Consider the following 19650-nt stretch of genomic DNA (forward strand, 5'->3'; position numbering starts at 1 on the left):
GAACACTGTTCTCCTTCTCCACCCAGTAAGGAAGAGAAGCTACCGGAAGAATCAGGAGGCTCTACTCAAAGTCACACATTTCCTGTTCTTGCCAGTGCCACACTTCAATATCAACATGTTTGCAACACGGGGGCCTGTGTAGCTTCATCCTTTTCTCCAGAATAAAACACTGAGGGGGACTTCCCACAGTGACAGGACCCCCTCGACATCACCATTCCACACAACTAGTCACCACCTCCTTCCTAATTTACCATCATTTCCCATGAAGCAAATACAGCCTTTAGTTCAGGCTTGAAAAATTCCTCCTTACAAATTAGTTTCTCTGATCCTATTTCTCTACCCCACCCTTCTGCGGTTAAACATTCAAAGTAGTCAGGCATTGTCAGGATACAAGGAAGCTGAAAACCACCATCAGAAACTAAAAAATAATGACAATAATAGTAATAAATAAATGGAAAGGCAGCTCCTAACCTGTAATTAAAAACAAACTGCTCAGCACAGGAAAATATTTTAGACTCTGCTGCTCTATGTAAAAATTAATTGTACCCTGGTATTTATTTCCATCCAGATTGTAAATCATATTTTCCTGTTTACTTCTATTAGACTTTACAGTGGGTGTTATTGAAATTGCTCAATTACGGGCCAGCTGGCAAGCACAGGAAAATTACCTTCTACTGTTCTTCGAAAACAAGGTTCATCCAAAGTGCAGAAGCAGGGAAGGGGAGGAGGGAAATCAATACATTTCCAAAGCCTGGCTGCTCAGGAAGAGGGGCCCAGGGTCTGAAGACTCCCAGACTGACATGCAACTTCAGTGCCACATCCATCTGGAAACCGCATGTCCTAACTGAGTGTGAGCTGTTCAGGGAAGGAATTCCAGACCACTCCTCCAAGTTCTGGCCAAACAGCTGAGCCAGAAATGCCGGTTGGCCCCCTGGATGTTTGGCTCAGGAGCAGGCCAGAAGGGGTGCTCCTGGACTCAGCCTTCAAAGGGGCCCTTTGTGCTGCCTCAGTGGCGAAGGCCTGATGGCAGCCATCGTCTTTCTGGGCGTGAACCTCAATTCAGTTCTGGGGCAGCCAGCCATTGGCACAAGGCCTGGGAAGGACCTGCCCCCCACCCCATATTTCTGCTCCTCTAAGGCAGCAGGTAGGTTTGGTAGTTATAAGTGCAAGTCCTGAGCCAAGAACATCTGAGTTGGGAGCCCTCCTCCTGAGATAAACTGAAGAACGTATGCCAAGTGAATTACTCTCTGCACCTCAGTTTCCCTCTGTAAAATTGAGACAACAGGGCCAGGGATTTAGCTCAGCTGCATAAGCACCTGCCTGGCAAATGCAAGGTCATGTGTTTGATCCCTGGTACCAAAAAAAAAAAAAAAAAAAAAAAATAGAGACAACAGTGCCTGCCTCATAGGGTCATCGTACTCTGTAGAAGTAGAGCTCAAGCGCTTTCCTCAAGGGCCAGCTCTTTGCAAAGTGCTCAGCAAATAGTAGTTGCTGCTTTTAGTTTCATGGGCAGCCTGTGAATCCAAGTTCTTTCCTGGGTAATGGGCACCCAGACAGTTACCCTCTCAAATTTGTTTAAATTCCATCAAGAGGAGCCTGGCTATATTATGGCCTGTCCCTCTAGTGAAACAGTGGGAGGCCAGAAAGAACGATGCTGCGGAAGTCTATTGCCATGGAAACATGTCAGCTTATCCAGACACAGCTCTGCACAAAGAAGGAAACTGGACCGAGGCAGTTAAGACTCTCAAAAGCTGGCTCTCACCAACTCTGTTTCCACCATAGCACCTACAAGGGGACCAGGGCTGCCAGAAGGAGCACAAAGGATGATATGGGCATGACACATACCATAGCACCATAAACTCTTGGGTCCCTGGGTGACCAGCAACTGAGGGTAAGTGCCAAAGGGAGGAAGGAGGGATGGCACCATCCCTGCCCTCAGGGCTCTTGGAAAGAGTGCTGTGAAGCAGGCACTACATAAACCTAAGGCAGTGGGAAAAGCACTGGAGGTAGGTCTTAAAGAGACTCCTCTGCACAGGGGCCAAATATACATAGTACTGCCATAAGAGTAGATTCTTATCCACAAGGGATGGTTTAATAAGCAGCAGGGGAGTTAAGTAAAGAGCACCACTGTGGCCTTCAAAACTATTTCAGTGCAGCAGTCAGGACATGATGTTTAGGGTACTGTGCACACTAGCAGTTGACACACAGAGAATGGGGAGCACAACAGGACAAGGAGCTGGAAAGACAGATTCGGCCAGAATCTACACTGAATGCAGAATTTAGCCAGTAGCTGTGGCGGCTTTGATCTGCTAGAAGAGAGATTTTTTTCTTTATTCTTTACAACACCTAGCTCAGTTCTCAGGCGCAAGATAAGAGCACATTACATACTTCTAGAATTAGGCTAAATCACAGCAACATCAGTGATGGCCCAGGAACATTCATAGACCTTGCAAGGCTAATCTCAACCGGCAGAGCTGGGAACGATCTGGAATTCTCTAGGATTCCTTTGATCTGTGACATGGGCCTACCCAACTTCATTAGGGAATGCCAGCCCCTGTCCATAGACTTTAGACAGCCTAAAAATAGGGCCAGGGTGTTCTTATAACCATAGTACAACCTTGGAAAGGGCAATAAGTGGATGATTCCACAGTAGAGGGGCAGAGATAGGGAGTCTAACAAAGGCCTCCAGGCAGCCATCCATAGAATATGGACTTTGCTTTTTTGGTGCATTTTCTCTGAATCTGTATTAACAGCTTCTCTAGGAGACTGAGGCAGAAATATCATAAGTGACAACACAGTAGCTTAACAAGACCCTGTCTCATAATAAAAATGCAAAGAGGGTTAAAGATGTACAAGGGCTCTGGATTCAATACCCTATTCCTTGGAAACACAGCAGCAGCAGTTTCTAGACAAGCATGCGTCACACACCCTTGGTAGTCCCACTACACAGAAGAAAGGTTAGAACCACTCCCCAGCCACTCTGACTATAAGTCTCATAATGTAATTTTGCCTTCTTGTACACACTGTGATGCCACTGGCCATGAGGCCTTCATCTGAGCTGAGCAGATGCTGGTACCGTATCCCAGAACTGTGACATAAATAAACTTCCTTTCTTAATAAAGTTACTCAGTCTCAGGTATTTCACTGAACTAGCACAAAATGGTACCTTACACATATCAGCTACAAAGTAAATTTAGCTGTCCCCATTTACAGCCATATGAAGCAACTCAAGAGGGTCTGGGTTCAGAGCTGGGATTTGACCCAGATCCCAGGCCTGTGCTTCCCACTGCTGCTGACTTCTCCACCCCAAATGTGCCCTTCAGAAGCCCCCTCTGGCAACAACCCCACATAGCCCAAGAACAGTACTCCCTAGCACTTACTAAACAGAACTAAAGACTTCCATTTGTATAAAAACCTATGCACAAATGTGAGTCGTTTGTAGGAAAATGGATGTACCTTGAAACCACAATGCTAAGTGAAATAAATCAATCACACAAGCTTAAATATCACATAGTTTCTCTTACATGTGAAACCCAAAATATAAAAATAATAGGAAAATAAGGGACCATAATAATAGGTAATAGGATATAGAGAGATAGAACCTTTGCAAAAGGGAAGGGAATCAAGAGACTGGGGTTGGGGGTGGGGATTAAGATGTGTTATGCACATGTACCAGCTTCCCACAAGGAATGTCATCACTGTGTACCACAAGCATGTACCAATAAAAATGTTAAAAAATGTTTAAAATCCACACACAAATGCTTTATTCATAATAGCTCAAACCAGGAAACCACTGGGTGAACGGTTAAACCATGGTCCATCCATACCATGAACTACTATTCAGTAATAAAAAGACTGGACAATCAATACATGTAAGAATTTGCACAAACCTCTAAAGGTTTGTGAGTGAAAAAAGCTAACCCTTAACAGTTAGTTATCATATGGTTCCATTATTATCATATAGTACAGTATTGAAATGATAAAATTACAGAATTAGAGAATAGACTAGTGGTTAAAAGGGGACTGGATGAGATGCAGTTAGAAAAGCAATAAGAGAGTCCTGATAAAGTAAAAATGTTCTGTATTTTGACTTTGTCAGTGTCAATGTCCTGCTTATGCTGTTGTACTACAGTCTTTCAAAACATTATTATCCGGGGAAATTAAAAGAAGGCAAGATTAACCTGTATTATTTCTTTTTTTTTTTTTTGTCTTTTTCGTTTTTATCGGTAACAGGGGTCGAACTCACAACTGCCTGCTTGCAAGGCAGGTGCTTATACCGCTGAGCTAAATCCCCAGCCCTCCAACCTGTATTATTTCTTACACAGTGGTTTTCTTTTTGTTTGCAAACTTTATATTGGGTGAAAAACACAAACATGGCTATCTTTCCAAAATCACAGAACAAATTAAGTTCGTAAATTGAGGTACGATTGCAACTGCATAAATGTAAATGGCCTCAAAATAACAAATTTGTAAGCCCCATTTAATCTGTACATTTGTTAACACTGACAGAACTAAACACAGGACTAAACTGTACCACATATAAATTTGTTGACTTTGTCTTTTTCATCTTCCCCATCCCCATTTGTATTAGTATTATGTTTCTGATAATAAAAACATTTGCCACACTCCTGTGGAGAATTGGTCCTGTACATATAAACGTCATATCATACACTTGTTTACCTCCCTCTCAATTCCCTGCCTGTCTCCTCCAAGCCCAGAGGCCATTCCCATCTCCACAAAGTCTATCTCTCTATTTCTCATCATCATCCCTAAAGTAGGACTGAGCGTACTTGGCCTGGGAGCTTCTCAGACAGAGATATGTGTAAGAAAAACTGTGTAAAACAGCTTTGCACAACAGGGATGGCCCCAGGCATTAGTGCCTATACCACTTTGCACAAAAAGCGATTATGGGCAGCTCTTCCCTTTGTCAACATCATCCCCAGCATCTCTTCCACGGTTCCCCTAGCCTCTATTTAAACCATCTAATGTTGATTCCCAGTCCCCATATTCTCCTCCAGTCTTTCTGCTGGGAATCCTTGGGCAATTTGACAGGAGACCTCTTGCTCTGCCTCCACATATCTGTAGGGCTGCTTACCATCTGGGAAGGGGTCTCCCCTTAGCTGACATCTTGACCTGAACATAGAAACACCTTTACTGCTCTCTGGCTCTGGCTCTAGGAGCCCTCATCCAGCGACTGGTCCTCACCAGGATTTCCACCAAAGGAACAAAAGCTCAAGGCGAATTTTTCATTGCTCCTTGATCGCACTCTTCTGACCACTCTCCTGGTCCCTGGGTGCAGACATTGTGGTTGAGGGTCTCCACCTACCCCAAGGGTGCATCTGCACAAGAACAGCCCAGAGCTCCTCCCAGCCCTGGGCCCAAAGCCAAGGCCTACAGGATGGGAGAGTACACGCATGGCCAGTCACTGCCCCTGGTCAGTGAGAGGCCCGGGGCCAGTCATGTCACTCCTTCCCCAGAGGCCTCCCCAATCCCATACTCTCTCAGGCAACTGCACTTTGAGCCGTAGGCTGTACCCTTGCTCCTCCACATCCCTATGAATAGGCATTGCTATTAGTAGTATCCTCATTTTCCAGATGAGGGGACTGAGTCTCTAGGAAGTCATCATTTGTCCAGTATCTTACAACTACCTGGGGCAAGGCCAGCCTTTGAACCTAGGGCTGCCTTCTTGAGCAACACAGGGAAAGAGATACTTTTGCTCACTCACAGGAGTTCTTCTGAACGTGAAATGTTCTTGCTCTTGTTCTGTGATCTTTAGTGAATCCTCACAGTCTTGCAACCCTCGAACACAGCTGTCAGAGCACTGTGGTCTCAGACTCATCTTCTGATGAATCAGAACCCCACATGGTGGCCTCAGAAGAGGTGTGCTAACAAAGTCTGGCAAACAACTCGGTATGAATATTAAGATTTGAAGAGTTTGCCAAAGGCTTCTACATTTTGAAAAGCTACCCTTTAAAAAGTAACAAACCACACTGGAAATGGCCAGGACCATTAAACTTTACAGTCTTTTAGGGTCTTACTTAGTCTAGCCTACTCTCCCATGCCTGTTTTACAGAAGAGTATCTATCCCACTGTCTCAAAAACAGGATTGGACCAAAACTAAACATGAACTTGGTCAGCAACAGAGATTTTCCTGATGGCCTGAGCAAGTCACTGCTCTCAGAGGTCCCACATCCCCTTCCCACTAAGCAAAGGAAATGGGAGGAAAACAGCGTTTCCACAAGATCTTTGTGAATGTCTCGTGTACTTTTAAACCTTCCTAACTTCAGTAGTTGGTGTAACAAATCATTGGTAGACAAGATCCAGACAGAAGCAAATTTACAAGCATTTGGGTAAGTGTATTTCTCAGAGTCACACTGTCTTCTGCCAGACGCTGTGACTAAGAAAATGCCTAAGGAGGGCTGAAGGGAGCTGGATCCTACAGGTAAGCTCCCTATCCACAAGAGAAGGGAAATTAGTCTGCCTGGTGATGCCCTTTCCTTGCTAACTGTGTAACTAAGTCATCTGAGTTTCAAGGATAAAAGTGAAAAGTTGCCTGGGCACTTTAACCAGAACTACACCTTCCTAGACCAAGCTGACACTGGAAAGACAGTCTGGTGTCCAGAGAACAGGTCCCCAGAATGGGAGATTCTTCATACAATGAACACTAATTTCCTCAGTTCGGAAGCCTGGGTACTACTAAAAACATTAACAAAAGAGACTCCCAACATGCCCCCAAAAACAAATCTCTTTTCTTTTAACATAAAGGACATGTTGATACTAATGATTTAAGGAAATTCTACAATAAAGAAAGGACTCAGCAAAAATGTCAACTTTTTTGTACCATTTTCCTAGTTATTCTTGGTCTCTATATCTGCAGAAGTAATGAGCAATACAGTCTACTTTCAACATATTCAAAATAAAATAACAGCCATCAGAACTTGTGCTTACTGCATGCTCAGAGTACAACTACAGAAAGGCACTGTGCTTGTCCCATTTTATTGCAGGGAACCCAAAGCCCAGGCCCAAGGTCACTCAGTTGTGAACAAGACACAAAGACTCAACTCACATGTCCTGAACTCCAAAGGCTTTGCCTTAAATACTAGACTTCCTAACTCTAGGACCTATAAGTTTCAAGATATCCTGTAAGCACATACTCAGCTTCTCAGTTAATAGTCAAACACTGAAGCACACTCACTGAGTTTTCAATACACCTCCTCTCAAATACAGTTCATCTTGAGCGGCTCCAGGCCAAACATCAATCCTTCAGAACTAAATGTTGAAACACGGCACCAAAGGTCTCACTAGTGGCAGAGAGGATGGACAGTGCACTGTTGGGGATGCCTTGGAGAACAGAGGAGCAGGACAGAGTCGTCACTTTCCATCCTTAACTGCACAGATAAGCCTCCAACCTGGGCACACACACAAGGTAGTGTCACCCAGGAAACTCAGGGTGCTCCCAGGACAAAAGAGGCCTCTCCCTTTCACTAAGGCTTCCACCATAGCCCACCCTGTCCTCCTCTCAAAAGTTCATTCCTAAGCTCCCCTCCACATGTGCAGCCTATGTCTACATGTGCCTCAGTCATCCTTTGGCTTCAGCATTGAACTACCACTGCAAGAAACCTCATCCATGTCTATTTGCTAAGCCAATATTAAAGTTGTGAAGAACATTAGACTTTGAATCCATTGTAATCCCCTGCTACATCCCAAGTGAGCTGTATGACCCTAGGCAAACTACACAACTTTGCTAAGCTCATTTTCTCCCCTTGTAATATACAATAAGTTATCCCTGTTCTGCTAATCTCAAGAATAAGATGGTTAAGGAGGGAATGCCCTGGAAGGTGTGGCATGACAAAAATGTCCCTAGAAGTACTAAAATCCTTAAGTGAGCACAATTCCTCCCAGAGAGTAGGCACTTACTAAATACTTGTAAACTGACTTTTTAAGATAACTTGCCTTCACAGCCATAGCATGAGCCCCTCAGCAAAGAAATGTGCTTTTGAGTCTCTGAGCACCTCACTCGTGGGACTGCATGTTAGGCATCCAAGGGGAGTGGAGATACTTTCTCACTTCGAGCACAAAGCACCTGCTGTCCTTAAGCAGACAGGGTACTTAAGACAGAGTGGGCTGTGGTAGAGGCCTGGTGGAAGTGAGACGCCTCTTCAGTCCTGAGAGCACCCTGAGTTTCCTGGGTAACACTTTACCTTCTGTGTGTGCCCAGCTTGGCTGCATATCTGTGCAGTTAAGGATGGAAAGTGATGACTCTGATCCTATCCCTCACTCCAGAACAATGCACATCTTCGGAAGTGTTCACTTCAATAACAGATGAATATGTATTCCCTGGCCTGGTCTCTCAGATATCAAAAGCTACTGGAAGCCCACATTTGAGGAGGAACTGGCAGTCACATTACATGGCTAGAAAGACTCGACCTGTGCCCCTGGCTGAACAAAATGGCCCAGATTCCCCTGTGAGTCTCTCTTAATGAGGGGAACAAACAAAGAAAAACAGTAAGATGAGCTGAACCAAATCAGGACTCTGTTCTCCCGGACTTTTCACAGTCACTCTCAGAGCGTTGTAGGGATTTTCTGCCTTTTTAAACAAATAACATTGGGGGAGGGGAGAATGACATTATTCAAGGACATGAAAGTGCTGAGATCCTAAGCCAAAACAAATCTGAACATGGGAACAAGACAGCCCATGTTCTTTCTTGAAACTGAGGCCAACTGCATGCATGACCTGTCAAGAGCTCATTTATCAATGAGAAATAACTGAAAGATGAGTTTCCTATAAGCACTCCCAGAATTCTCGCTATCATGCATGTCATTTATACCCACCAAACACTCCAAGAGAAGAGTGTGCTACAGACAAGAATTTGTTGAACAAACTCAAAAAGAAAGGAGACTGGGGATGGGCAGTGAGGAGAACTAATACTGGCTAGGCAGGAGCTAGCACTCTGCCTTCTCCTCCATACCAGGGTGAGGACGAGAATGGGCAGGGAACCAGGGGGCAGTGAGCAGACTGCAAGGGGCCCCAAAGATAATCTACAGTGTTAAGCCACTTAGCTTAAGACAATCATGACCTACCTATTCTGCAGTCAGACCTATTTAAAGCATACTGAATTTAACCAACATGTGATTAATAAACCAGGAGGTGAGGGATAAAAAAAAATAGTAATAATTTTAAAAAAGCAAAGGTGCATAAGCAAGAAGCTGGGTGGCCTGTGCTGAGTGAGACTTAGGAGTCATGGGGGTCTGTCTGTAGCAATGGTCAGTTCCACCTAATCTTCCAGGTCATTTCCCTTCTCTGGACATGATTCCAACTACCTAAAAGGAAGCTGGGCCTGACTAGTGACAGTCTAAGTGCAGTTACATAGCACTATGTGGCTCTAACCAAGTCACTGTCCCTTACTGAGCCTCAGTTTTCTTATCTGAACATGGGAATCCTCTACTCTGAACCAAGTGGTACGGTATTATATTCAGGTTGGCCTTCCTATCCAGCTCAAACCTGACCCAAAGTGTTCCAAGTCCCAAGAAATAGGACAACAGCCAAGCCCAATCCTCATTCACTGCCACAGTGGCTCAGATGTGACTTTCCAGACAACTGAGATGCTGCAGGAAGCTAAGCTGATATTTGAATCTGTTTTTGGTGCACAGGATGAGTGGGGGAGGCAGGAGTATACAGCTTTAGCTTTCCTCTTATGCAGCTACAGGAGGCTAGGGTAAGAGCTGGACATGCGTTTTCCAAATTCAGTAATGAATATTCAAAAGCAACTTGGTGTCTTTCAGTGAAGCTAATAATATTCTGAACTGGATGAGCAGCTTGGAAGGCCAAAAAGTAAGCCACTGATCACTTCTGACACCTTCATCTCCCACCTCCCAGAAAGAACAAAGAATCTTCCCTTACAAAATGTTGATGGCCGCCTCCAATGGCAATGTTCCCTCCCTCTTGCAAAAGCAACCCACTCCAGCCCAGCTACTTACAGTCCTCCTACCAGTGCGGCTCCAGTTCAGGCCACAGGGAAAAGCATTCTTGTTAGTGGCCACAGCCTCAGGTTCAGTGTGTTGTCACACAACTCCCATGGCCACAGCACAGAGGAAAGGTAATCTTTCAGCAGCTATCACTTAGGACACAGCTGAGAAGGAGCAAAATGTCCTAATCTCAGTGGCCTGGGAACTAACAGCCCTAACACAATGGTCCACAGTACCACACTGGAACACTGGAGGTGAAACAAGAGGAAACCAACAAGCTCTGCTGACATGCAGGTCACCGGGTTTCCTACTCAGAGGTCACATCCTAACCTCAGCTAGCACTTCAGGATCTGATCCCTCTGACCTGAATGATTCATACCCCCTATCTATTTTACAGTCATACCCCCAATCTACTACAGAAATTAATCAGGCAAGCTCACAAATCACACTTGAAGTCTTCTGCCTTCTCTTTTCTACCCCACATCCCTGCAAGCTTTATCTATGTTCAAGTACAAGAATGCCATCATTGGCAGAAACAAGAGACTCAGAGCTGCCCAAGTCTGTCATAAACAAACCAAATGATAAACATACCAAACTGTGCACCTCTCAGGTCAAACTGCCAATGCCACCCACCTAGTCCTTATTGGCAGGGAAGATTCTCAAGGGCAGGGCAGACTCCAGTAAGACCACTCTGGCCATCAGCCACAGTACCACAGTGGGAGCCTTGCAATGTGTAACAGCAGCCATCTGCAGATAGACCAAAATAGCACCAGACTCTTGTCTCCTTAGATAAGGAGACTCCTAGAGAGGATCTCACTAAATCCTAATTCAAAGCTAATTCAAAACATTCAGCTTTAAATTATTTTAAATAGGTCATCAAATAAATATAAGAAATTTGGAGGCATAGCTACTCACAGATCTTGAGTCTTACTCTTCTCTACTTCCTTCTAAGCACTCTGGATATGACACCCAAGACTCTTATAGAGACAAAGAGCATAGACCTGAGCAAGGGTGGTAAATAGGAAATGACACAGCTAACAGAATCATCAGCCAAGCACCCTACGAGGCCATGCTGAACTCTTCCAGGCCCTGAAGCAGACCTCTGCACAGCTTTGCGGAAGACTTCAAGGACCCTGGAAAAGTCAACTCCACTCCCAAAAATACATCATGTCCCTCACCAAAGCCGAGGCTCCAGAAGAAACAAAGATTCATTCCATTGTTTGTCCACAACATATCCTAAAGTGCTTGATAAACTGCCAAACGCATCAGCTGCTGCTGTAGCTGTCACATTAATGTCATAGTCCCCCTAGTGGCACCAACTGAACCAGGTTTTAGTGCAGACTTCCCCTTCCTCTCAGGAAGCTTCAATAAGTGAGCAGCAAACCTGTCCTTCCTCACACCTCTGAGCTAGGTGACGCCTTCTCCTAACATGGTCTGGAGGAGCCAGAAAACGTACAGAAGAAGCAAGATCCCCATAAACCAACAACACTGGCCACCTCAGCCAGGAGATACATTAGGAAAGGGGCACAGATGATTAACATTCTCAGACTTAAAAAGATCAGTAACGGGGGTGGGGGAGTTTGCATTGTGAGGCTAAACAGCTAGGCAGAATGGATAACACTTAACAGACTGGTCAGAAACTGGTACTTGAGCAAGACAACAAAGTTTCAGGTTCTTTTGTCAAATAGTTAACAGTGTACTGTCAGCTCTGAAAAGCCTATGTGATCAGTAACTGGATTCATTTATTCAACTACCTAACTGAGTGGTTACTTTGTGCCTGCCAGGATTATGATACAAGGGGAAGATAAGTGCACACAAACCACAGTCCCTACTCCCAAAGCAGTGAAAATTGTTAGTGACTGATCATGAATGAAATAAAAGGCAAAATGAAATGCACTGAGGCCCAGAGAACACTTTTAAAAAGAAATAGTATAATAGACTGGGTCCTGAGAAGTTCAGGAACTTATGTCGCCACTTTGAGAGGTGGGCACAAAGCCATCCTGCTTTTCTCCCGCCTGTACTCTTGCAGGTTTTTTGCTGGGGGAAACTCTTGCTCATTTCAATCATTAATAAATTGACAAAAGCCAGGCATAGTGGAGCACAACTATGATCCCAGTACTCTAGGGTGGCCAAAGAGGAGGATCATAAGTTCATGCTCACCCTGGGCAATTTAGCAGAAAGACACTGTCTTAAAATAAAAAAGAAAAAGGGCTGGAGTAGCTCAGTGCAAATATCATGGGTTCAACCCTCACTAGAATACGATAAATAAATTAACAAAAGATAGCTAGAGCTGAGTTGGTCATGAGGTGCAAAGCCTAGTAAGGGTGTGGAAGCAGCCCACAAGGCCTCTGCAGGCAGGGCTGGGAAAGTACACTCAGGCTGCTTCAGCCGGCAGGCCTGGTCCTGCTGCTCGGCATGGTCCAGAGCTCAGAGGCCACACAGAATCTCTGAGCAATACTGATCACACCCTTAGTGACTCTGGTTTTGAGGGCCCATAGAGGGACCCACAGAGGAGTCATTGATGGAAGGCAGCTAAGAAATAAAACGGCTTCCTCCAAAACTCATGAGAACATAATTTAAAAGTCACCTGCAACTAGGTATGGTGGCCTATGCCTGTAATCCCAGAACTCTGGGAGGCTGAAGCAGGAGAACTGGTAATTTAGCAAGACCCTTCCTCAAAATACAAAATAAAAGAATCTAGGGATACACTTCAATGTTCTATAGCTCAATCTCCAGTGCTACAAGGAAAAAAGGTCACTTGCCTTCCACAAAGAGGAAGTCAACCTTGAGATAAGTCCAAAACATAATTTGCCCAAATATCTTCATGCTATTTTACTATCACCCTTACCACTCTTCCTTTGAACCATAGGAGACTCCATTGTCAAATTAATCTCTGCAGACAATTCTGCTCATGTGCAAAATAGTAAGTGCCATTTAGTATGACTAAGAAGGGAAGCACCCTGACCACCTAAAAAGAGGGGCAGAATATATGAATGGTGAGACACTCATGCCAAGGACAAAGTACAGCTTTTCAAAAGGTTTTGAGAGCTGAGTATGTACCAGTAGCAAACCATATTCCAGAATAGTGTTAAGAGAAAAAACAAAGATCAGAAAGTAGGTATCATAAACTACTATTAGAAGCTAATAACTGTAGTAATAAAAGAGTCAAAGAATAACTAATAATACAGTAATTATAATAAAGTTAACATTAGTTGTCTGCAAGGAGGGGCAGTGGGTAGCTGGGAACCGAGACAAGAGAAAACTCATCAAGGAGTATCTTTTTGTGCCACCTATAGGTATTGATCTATGTAAAAAAAAAAAATAGTATCTTAGAATATATGCAAAATAAAAATATTGATATAGATATACTTGTATAGGCATGGGCTATCTCTGAGAAAATAAACAAGAAAATAGCAACAGGAATCCCTCCAGAGAGGGAACATGGTATGTGTAGGGGAAAGGGATGAACAGAAAACTGCTATTCGCCACTGAGTTTGTAACTCATGCATATAATACCTTTCACTTAAAAATTAATTTTGGGCTTGGGATGTGATTCAGTTGGTAGAGTGCTTGCCTAGCATACACAGGCCCTGGATACAATGAGCTCCAGCATCATCATAATAAAATAAACACACACACACCCTAAAGTTCCCCCAAATACCCTATGTTGTTTCTTGCCTCCAGACTTTTGCTGGTCCTCTGGCTAGTACTTGCTCTTGGCTCCCCCTACCACCCTCTCAGCCTCCAGACTATGCTCATGCTTATGTCAGTGGCTCTAGGAAGGCCTGCTTATACCACACACTGAGTCAGGGCCTGTGCTTCTGTACACCTCAGCACTTGAACCCAGGCTGTGTGCTGCCACCATGGACTGTTAGGACACAAATTCAACCTTAGTCTCTCAAATGCCCAATGTGTGGCATGAAGAACTGCTCAGGAAATGTCTGCTGAAACAAAAAAACATAGTCACCACAGTAAGTCAAGTCTCAACTTTCTTGGTGCCAAAAGGTGCTAAAATTTCTTGTCTTATGGGGTTCCTTATACCTATCAAAATTGTATTAACACTAATTTAAAACCTTGTGCCTCCCAGTCTATGGAGGGGCCAGGCTAGAAACTATCTGGATTCCACAGCAGCAGAGCGTAACAGAAATGCCCAGTGGCAGGTATGTATGGTGGCATATGCCTGTAACCCCAGTACTCAGGAGGCTGAGCCAGGAGGATCACTGAGAGTTCAAGGCCAATCTGAATTACACAGTAAGATCCTATCTCAAAAATAAATACATAAAGGGGCTGGGGATTTAGTTCAGCGGCATAAGCACCTGCCTTGCAAGCAGACAGTCATGAGTTCGATCCCTGGTACCGATAAAAACGAAAAAGACCAAATAAATAAATAAATAAATACATAAACAAACAAATAATAAATAAATAAATAAAAGAAATACCCAGTGGCTAGCAGAATCTGGGTATGGTACAAAATTTCTCACCTCCTGTCATACCACCTAGGGGACCTACAAACATTCATCAGAGCCTTGGGAGGCAAGGGTGGCAGGCAGCACAAGCAAACCTTGAGCCCAGAGCCCTTCCCCAGTGACTTTATTTCCTGTGCTCTGCTTTTAGAAGAAAGAGTCTGGCTGAGCCAGGCTTGGACATGAGGCAGCATTTGCAGGGACAGCTCTGGGTCAGGCACACGTCTCTGCAGGAACTCCACTAAAACAAGAGGCCCAAGGGCCTGGGAGCCTCCACAGTGAGCCAAGAGGTCAAGGGGCAGAACTGTCCCAGGAATCAGATAAGCATGTGATGCTATGTTCCTTCGAATGGCCTTATACATAGAAACGAGTATTTTCTAGATGACTTGAACTGAGCAAAAGGATCCCACATACACCTCTGTATGCTGTGTCTGCCATATTATTTGTGTCTTAGTATCAGAGTTCCATCTCAAGTCCAACCCTCACTGGACTGGTTATGCTACGGGCAGACGAAGGCAGACAGAGGTTCACAACCAAATTTACATAAACACCAAACAGGTCCACAACAAGGCATAACCAATGTCATAAAATAAGTGCCAAAGACAGAGGAGTGAGTCTATAATTCCAAGGAGGGAGGTAAAGATCTGGGACTTAAACCAGGTATGGTGGAACACACCTGTAATCCCACCACTCTGGGAGACTAAGGCAGGAGGACTGTAAATTGGAGTCTGGCCTGGAGAATTTAGTGACTGAGTCTCTATCTCAAAATTTTAAAAAGGAATGGAGACATAGTTTGGTGTTAAGGCCCTAGGCTCAATCCCCAGTACAATAAAGAAGCTGAGGACTCCTTCTTGGCTGCAGGTAGAAGCAGTCCCATGTTGCCCAAACAAGCATGGCACATGTTGTCTGGCCGATATCAATATCCCTCACTGGCTCTGGGGTGGGGAGCTGCCACACAGGCAACCAAACTACCATCAATTCCCCACACTCTGCATTACTCTTCCTCTCTTACTCATGCAATCTGCCCTATCAACACTGACCTGCCTCGCCCCTTGGCCGACAAGAACATCAAGCAGGGGGCTGAGCTACGAAGGGCACACCTAGGGGAGCTTGACAAAGTTCCAAACCTCCCCTTCCATAAAATGACAGAATCTGAGTAGAAAGTTCCAAAACGGTTATTTCTATTTTCTAGGACACCAACAGCCCCTGTCCAGACCCACGCAGCTAACCCAGAATACCAACAGACAATACGATAATTGTGTTCTCTCTTGGGGAGAGGGAGCAACCACACAGAGCCCCATATGAGAATGTCACAATCGTCTCGGACTCCAGAGTCACAAATATGTGATCAGGGCATGTGCAGGGCACGCGCTCCCCACGTGTATTCATGGTTATGAAAGCACAAGGGCCAGTGCACTACAGCTGCTGGGGGGCTGGTAGCCAGGGAAGGCAGAGCACTGGGACAACAGAAAGGAGTCAGAAAAACAGCAGAAATGATCCATTCAAACCACCACTGACTCAGTGTCTCCTAGCTTTTTTGAAAAGCAGGAGTGGAAAGGGCAAGACTCCTTCACAAAGCACAACTCATAAGAAACTGCAAAGCTAGGCAAAGACAGTGACTTTCCATCACTGCCAGCTAGTCCATTTTTGACTGAGAACATAAAGCCAGCAATGATTTCACACTCACTCTAGACAAATGAAAACCAAAAGTAAGATGCAACCAATCTTTTCAGGCAGCCAACCACTAATAACTAGATTCAAAAACTGGCTGATTCAAGCACATCACTTCCTAGCTCTGGCCCTGTTTCCCCAGCTGTCAAAAGGCCTCTTTCACTTGCAGAAGTCCAGGCCAGGCTCATCCATCAAAAGGTAAGAGACGTAGGGATAAAGTAGTTGATTCTGGACACTGCTAGCATCCTAGCTCCTGTCCTAAATACGGACACTGACTTTAGAACATCTTGGACAAAGAAAGCCCAGCCTGGGGACTGATAGCAGTCAGCAGGAAATATCAGGAAGCCTCCCAGAGTGCAGAAAAGCCCAACGCATCCATGAAGTTAACTCAGCCTCAGCCTTTCTTTGATGAGAATGGATAAAATAGTTCCACTTGGGAAATCAAGTGTCAAAACTCAACAAGATCACTCTTTTGGCATCCATGGTCCAAATAAGGAGAGAGAGGAGGAATACACAGTAAATGATAGATATAATTAAATAAATTGCCTCAAGAAATCAATGTGTCTCTAACTATTAAAACAGAGTCTGAAGACAAACTGCTTCCACAAAAATGGCTGCCTGGAAAACAAAACATCTTGAGATATCTAATATCTAAAGTCAGGTTTCCAAGAAGGTAAGATGTAAAGTGTTGCATGTGTGCACATGGCACAGCGGAATAATCAAAGGGAAAGTAAGGCTTACAATCCTTGCTGAAATAAATACTGATACATTTGGCACCTGCTTCTACAATGTAGTTCTCCTATAGATGGTTCTGGAAGTGTGGTCCTTGAACCACCACCACCACCAGCAGCAGCAGCAGTTGCAGCAGAATAACTACCTGGGAACTCATTAGAAATACAAACTTCTGGTCCCCACCCAGGACTAGCTGAATCAGAATTCTCCAGCAGCAGTAGTGTTTGACAAGCCTCCAGGTGAGTCAGCTGTTTCCTTGAGTATGCAAACCACTGTGTTTCAGTGGATTCCATCCCAGAACTCTAGCAACTGGGAGAAAAATCTCATCTAGCAACTGATGAGAAAAATCAAGATCCATAAAGGCTGAGTCTTTGCAAACTTCATTTTGTCAGTGAAGGATGAGAGGACTTCAGCCCACCCTGGCACTTCCCCTGAGCTAGGCCTTGAGGCTGAGATTAAGATGACCTAGTCTTTATCCTTAAAGAGTTCCCAACAGTACCTAGAAACACTCAAGAAAAACTCTGGGATCATCAGGCCCTTTGGGCTCCTTCACCAGAGCCCTGGCCTAGCAAAATCAAGCATAGAACTAACGCTGAAGGCACAGGATGGCTTGATCAGTGTGGGAAGAGGAAGCAGATGAGGATGCTACGTTTATGCTGCAAAGCAGAGGAGGTAAGAAGGGCTCCCAAGTAATGGGGTTTATAGCCCACTTCTCTCAAATTCAGAAAAAAAAAAAATGACAAGAGGCTCAAAGGCCAATCTTGTAGTGAAATATGGGTATAATTCAGAAGGGGTGAAATATTTGCAGGGTGCCATAGAAGGAAGAAAAAAGTGCTGAATGAAAAAGATAAGCAAAAGGGAAATTTGAAAAGAGAACCTCAATATTTATATGCTGCCATTTAAGAATTTTGATTTGTTTTAATGTGTATCTACTAAAGAGAATAAGTTAGGGTATTCTGAGAATTATTTTAATTTATACTAAACAACTTGTGTCTATCACCAGCAGAAGTCATATACCTGATACACAGCAGCCAGACTGCGTGCTGAGTGAAAAGATAAAATATTTTAACAAAAATCCTGCAACATGTATTAAAACTAAAGGTAGCTTTAGTCTAAGAAGATTACAACAGATAAACCATCTCAGTGGCTTTATGGATGGGGGCAAGTAACAAAAAGGATCTTTGAACTTCTGGGCATCACAGGACAACGTGGAGCAGATGCTGGGGTAAAAAGAGCCCCACGTGAGACCTAAGGGACACATTTGTTGGCTAAAGTTAGCAGTCAACATTAGCAAATAGTGGCCAGGCATGGTGGTGCACCCCTGTAATCCCAGCACTCAGGAGGCTGAGGCAAGAGGATCACTGAGAGTTCAAGGCCAGCCTAGCCTACAAAGTGAGCTTAAGGCCAGCTTGAACTGCATAGTGAAACCCTGTGTCAGAAAGACAAAACGAAAAAAAAAAAAAAAAAATTAACAGCTAGCATGTTAACTAGTGTGAACTCCAGTTTATCAGTAAGTTTACTTACAGGTGGAAGAGCTGGCACGCATTATGGGAACAATGACCCTGAGCACTGGCAACAGCAGCCTGGACACTTCCTCTAGTAACTGCAATTCACCACAGCCTGCCCTGCACCAAGTGACTTGGAGAGCTTTCTTTATCTGTCTTCTGAATGTCTTGCCTACTCCAGAAATCTCAAACTCAAATGCCTTTTAGGCACACAGGGAACACAAATGAGTGAGCCATGCTGGGTAGGAACTATGACCTCATGCAGAGCACATGCCCACCTATAGCAAACAGCTTTGACTACCGTCAAGTGCTGTGTGGCTATGAGGAAAACAGGGCCCCAGCTAGAGTTAAAAACTTCTAGCTTGTTAAGAGAAGCCAAAAATCTAGTCTTCTTTATCTAGTCCCCTGATTTTTAAATGTTGTCAAGAAATCCAAAAATTGGTAGAGCATAATCGGGTCCAAGGACCACGTCTGGCCCCCCGTCCACCGGTGTACAGACTCTATTTTAAATGATACTGATAAGACCTATGAAAACACCAGCATAATTCAGTTATTTGGTTCGAAAAGCCATGTGGACTCGTTTTGTCCTTAACAACCCACAGTCATATATAACCATCTGTATCACTCACTCCCTGCCTCCTGTGATTTTGCTAGAGGCCTCAAAACAGCTAGAAAACTCAAGACTATGAAATTCATGCACATCAAAGTAGACCCATGAAACTCCCAACTCCAATGGAGGTCTGCCTCTCCAGCTCAACAATGGAGAAAACAGTTGATTTCATTCCTCTGCAAAACTATGTGTCCTATTTCCAGGCAAGTTGTGTGACATTATGTGGAATAGAGGGGACTCTGGTCTGCTCTGCCATTACCAGAACAGCTCCCTGTGGCCTCTCCTGAAGGGTGGGATGGGGGAAAGTTTCCAAGTCAAATACTTGAAATAAATGCAAGTAAAATCAGCAGGTGGGACAGATAATTCTGGTTTCCTGACACCTCCAGATTACTGGCTTTGATTGGGTCATCATGAACAGAACAGCTGCTTCCTCCCTCAACTACTGCACAGAACAGGATTCTGTCTGGATGACTTCTGTGTAAGATATAGAAACCAGAGGAGAGTTTCCTGCCTTTTATTTCAAAATAGCATAGATCAGATGAAGACTTCTTGTTCCATAACAACACATTCAAAGGGAAAGTTCGATGGAGATGCCTTTCTTAAATGTCACCCCACAGAAAGCAACCGACTTCTCTGCCCACAAGCCATGATAAAAATGTAATTGGGGAACCATCCACAGAAGCAAGAGATTTCATACAGCAGC

General features: G+C 44.3%; 2 protein-coding genes across 2 annotated transcripts in view; both read right to left on the minus strand.

The window, feature by feature from the left end:
• Window positions 1-19650, minus strand: part of Fam53b (family with sequence similarity 53 member B) — a 118631-nt gene that overhangs the window by 82188 nt on the left and 16793 nt on the right. The window lies entirely within an intron of this gene.
• Window positions 1-19650, minus strand: part of Eef1akmt2 (EEF1A lysine methyltransferase 2) — a 98548-nt gene that overhangs the window by 10314 nt on the left and 68584 nt on the right. The gene's annotated exons all lie outside the window — the stretch shown is intronic.

The sequence above is a fragment of the Cavia porcellus genome, unplaced genomic scaffold (genome assembly GCF_034190915.1).
Source record: "Cavia porcellus strain 051 isolate PalLab524CR breed Dunkin Hartley unplaced genomic scaffold, mCavPor4.1 scaffold_2, whole genome shotgun sequence".
Lineage (NCBI taxonomy): Eukaryota > Metazoa > Chordata > Mammalia > Rodentia > Caviidae > Cavia > Cavia porcellus.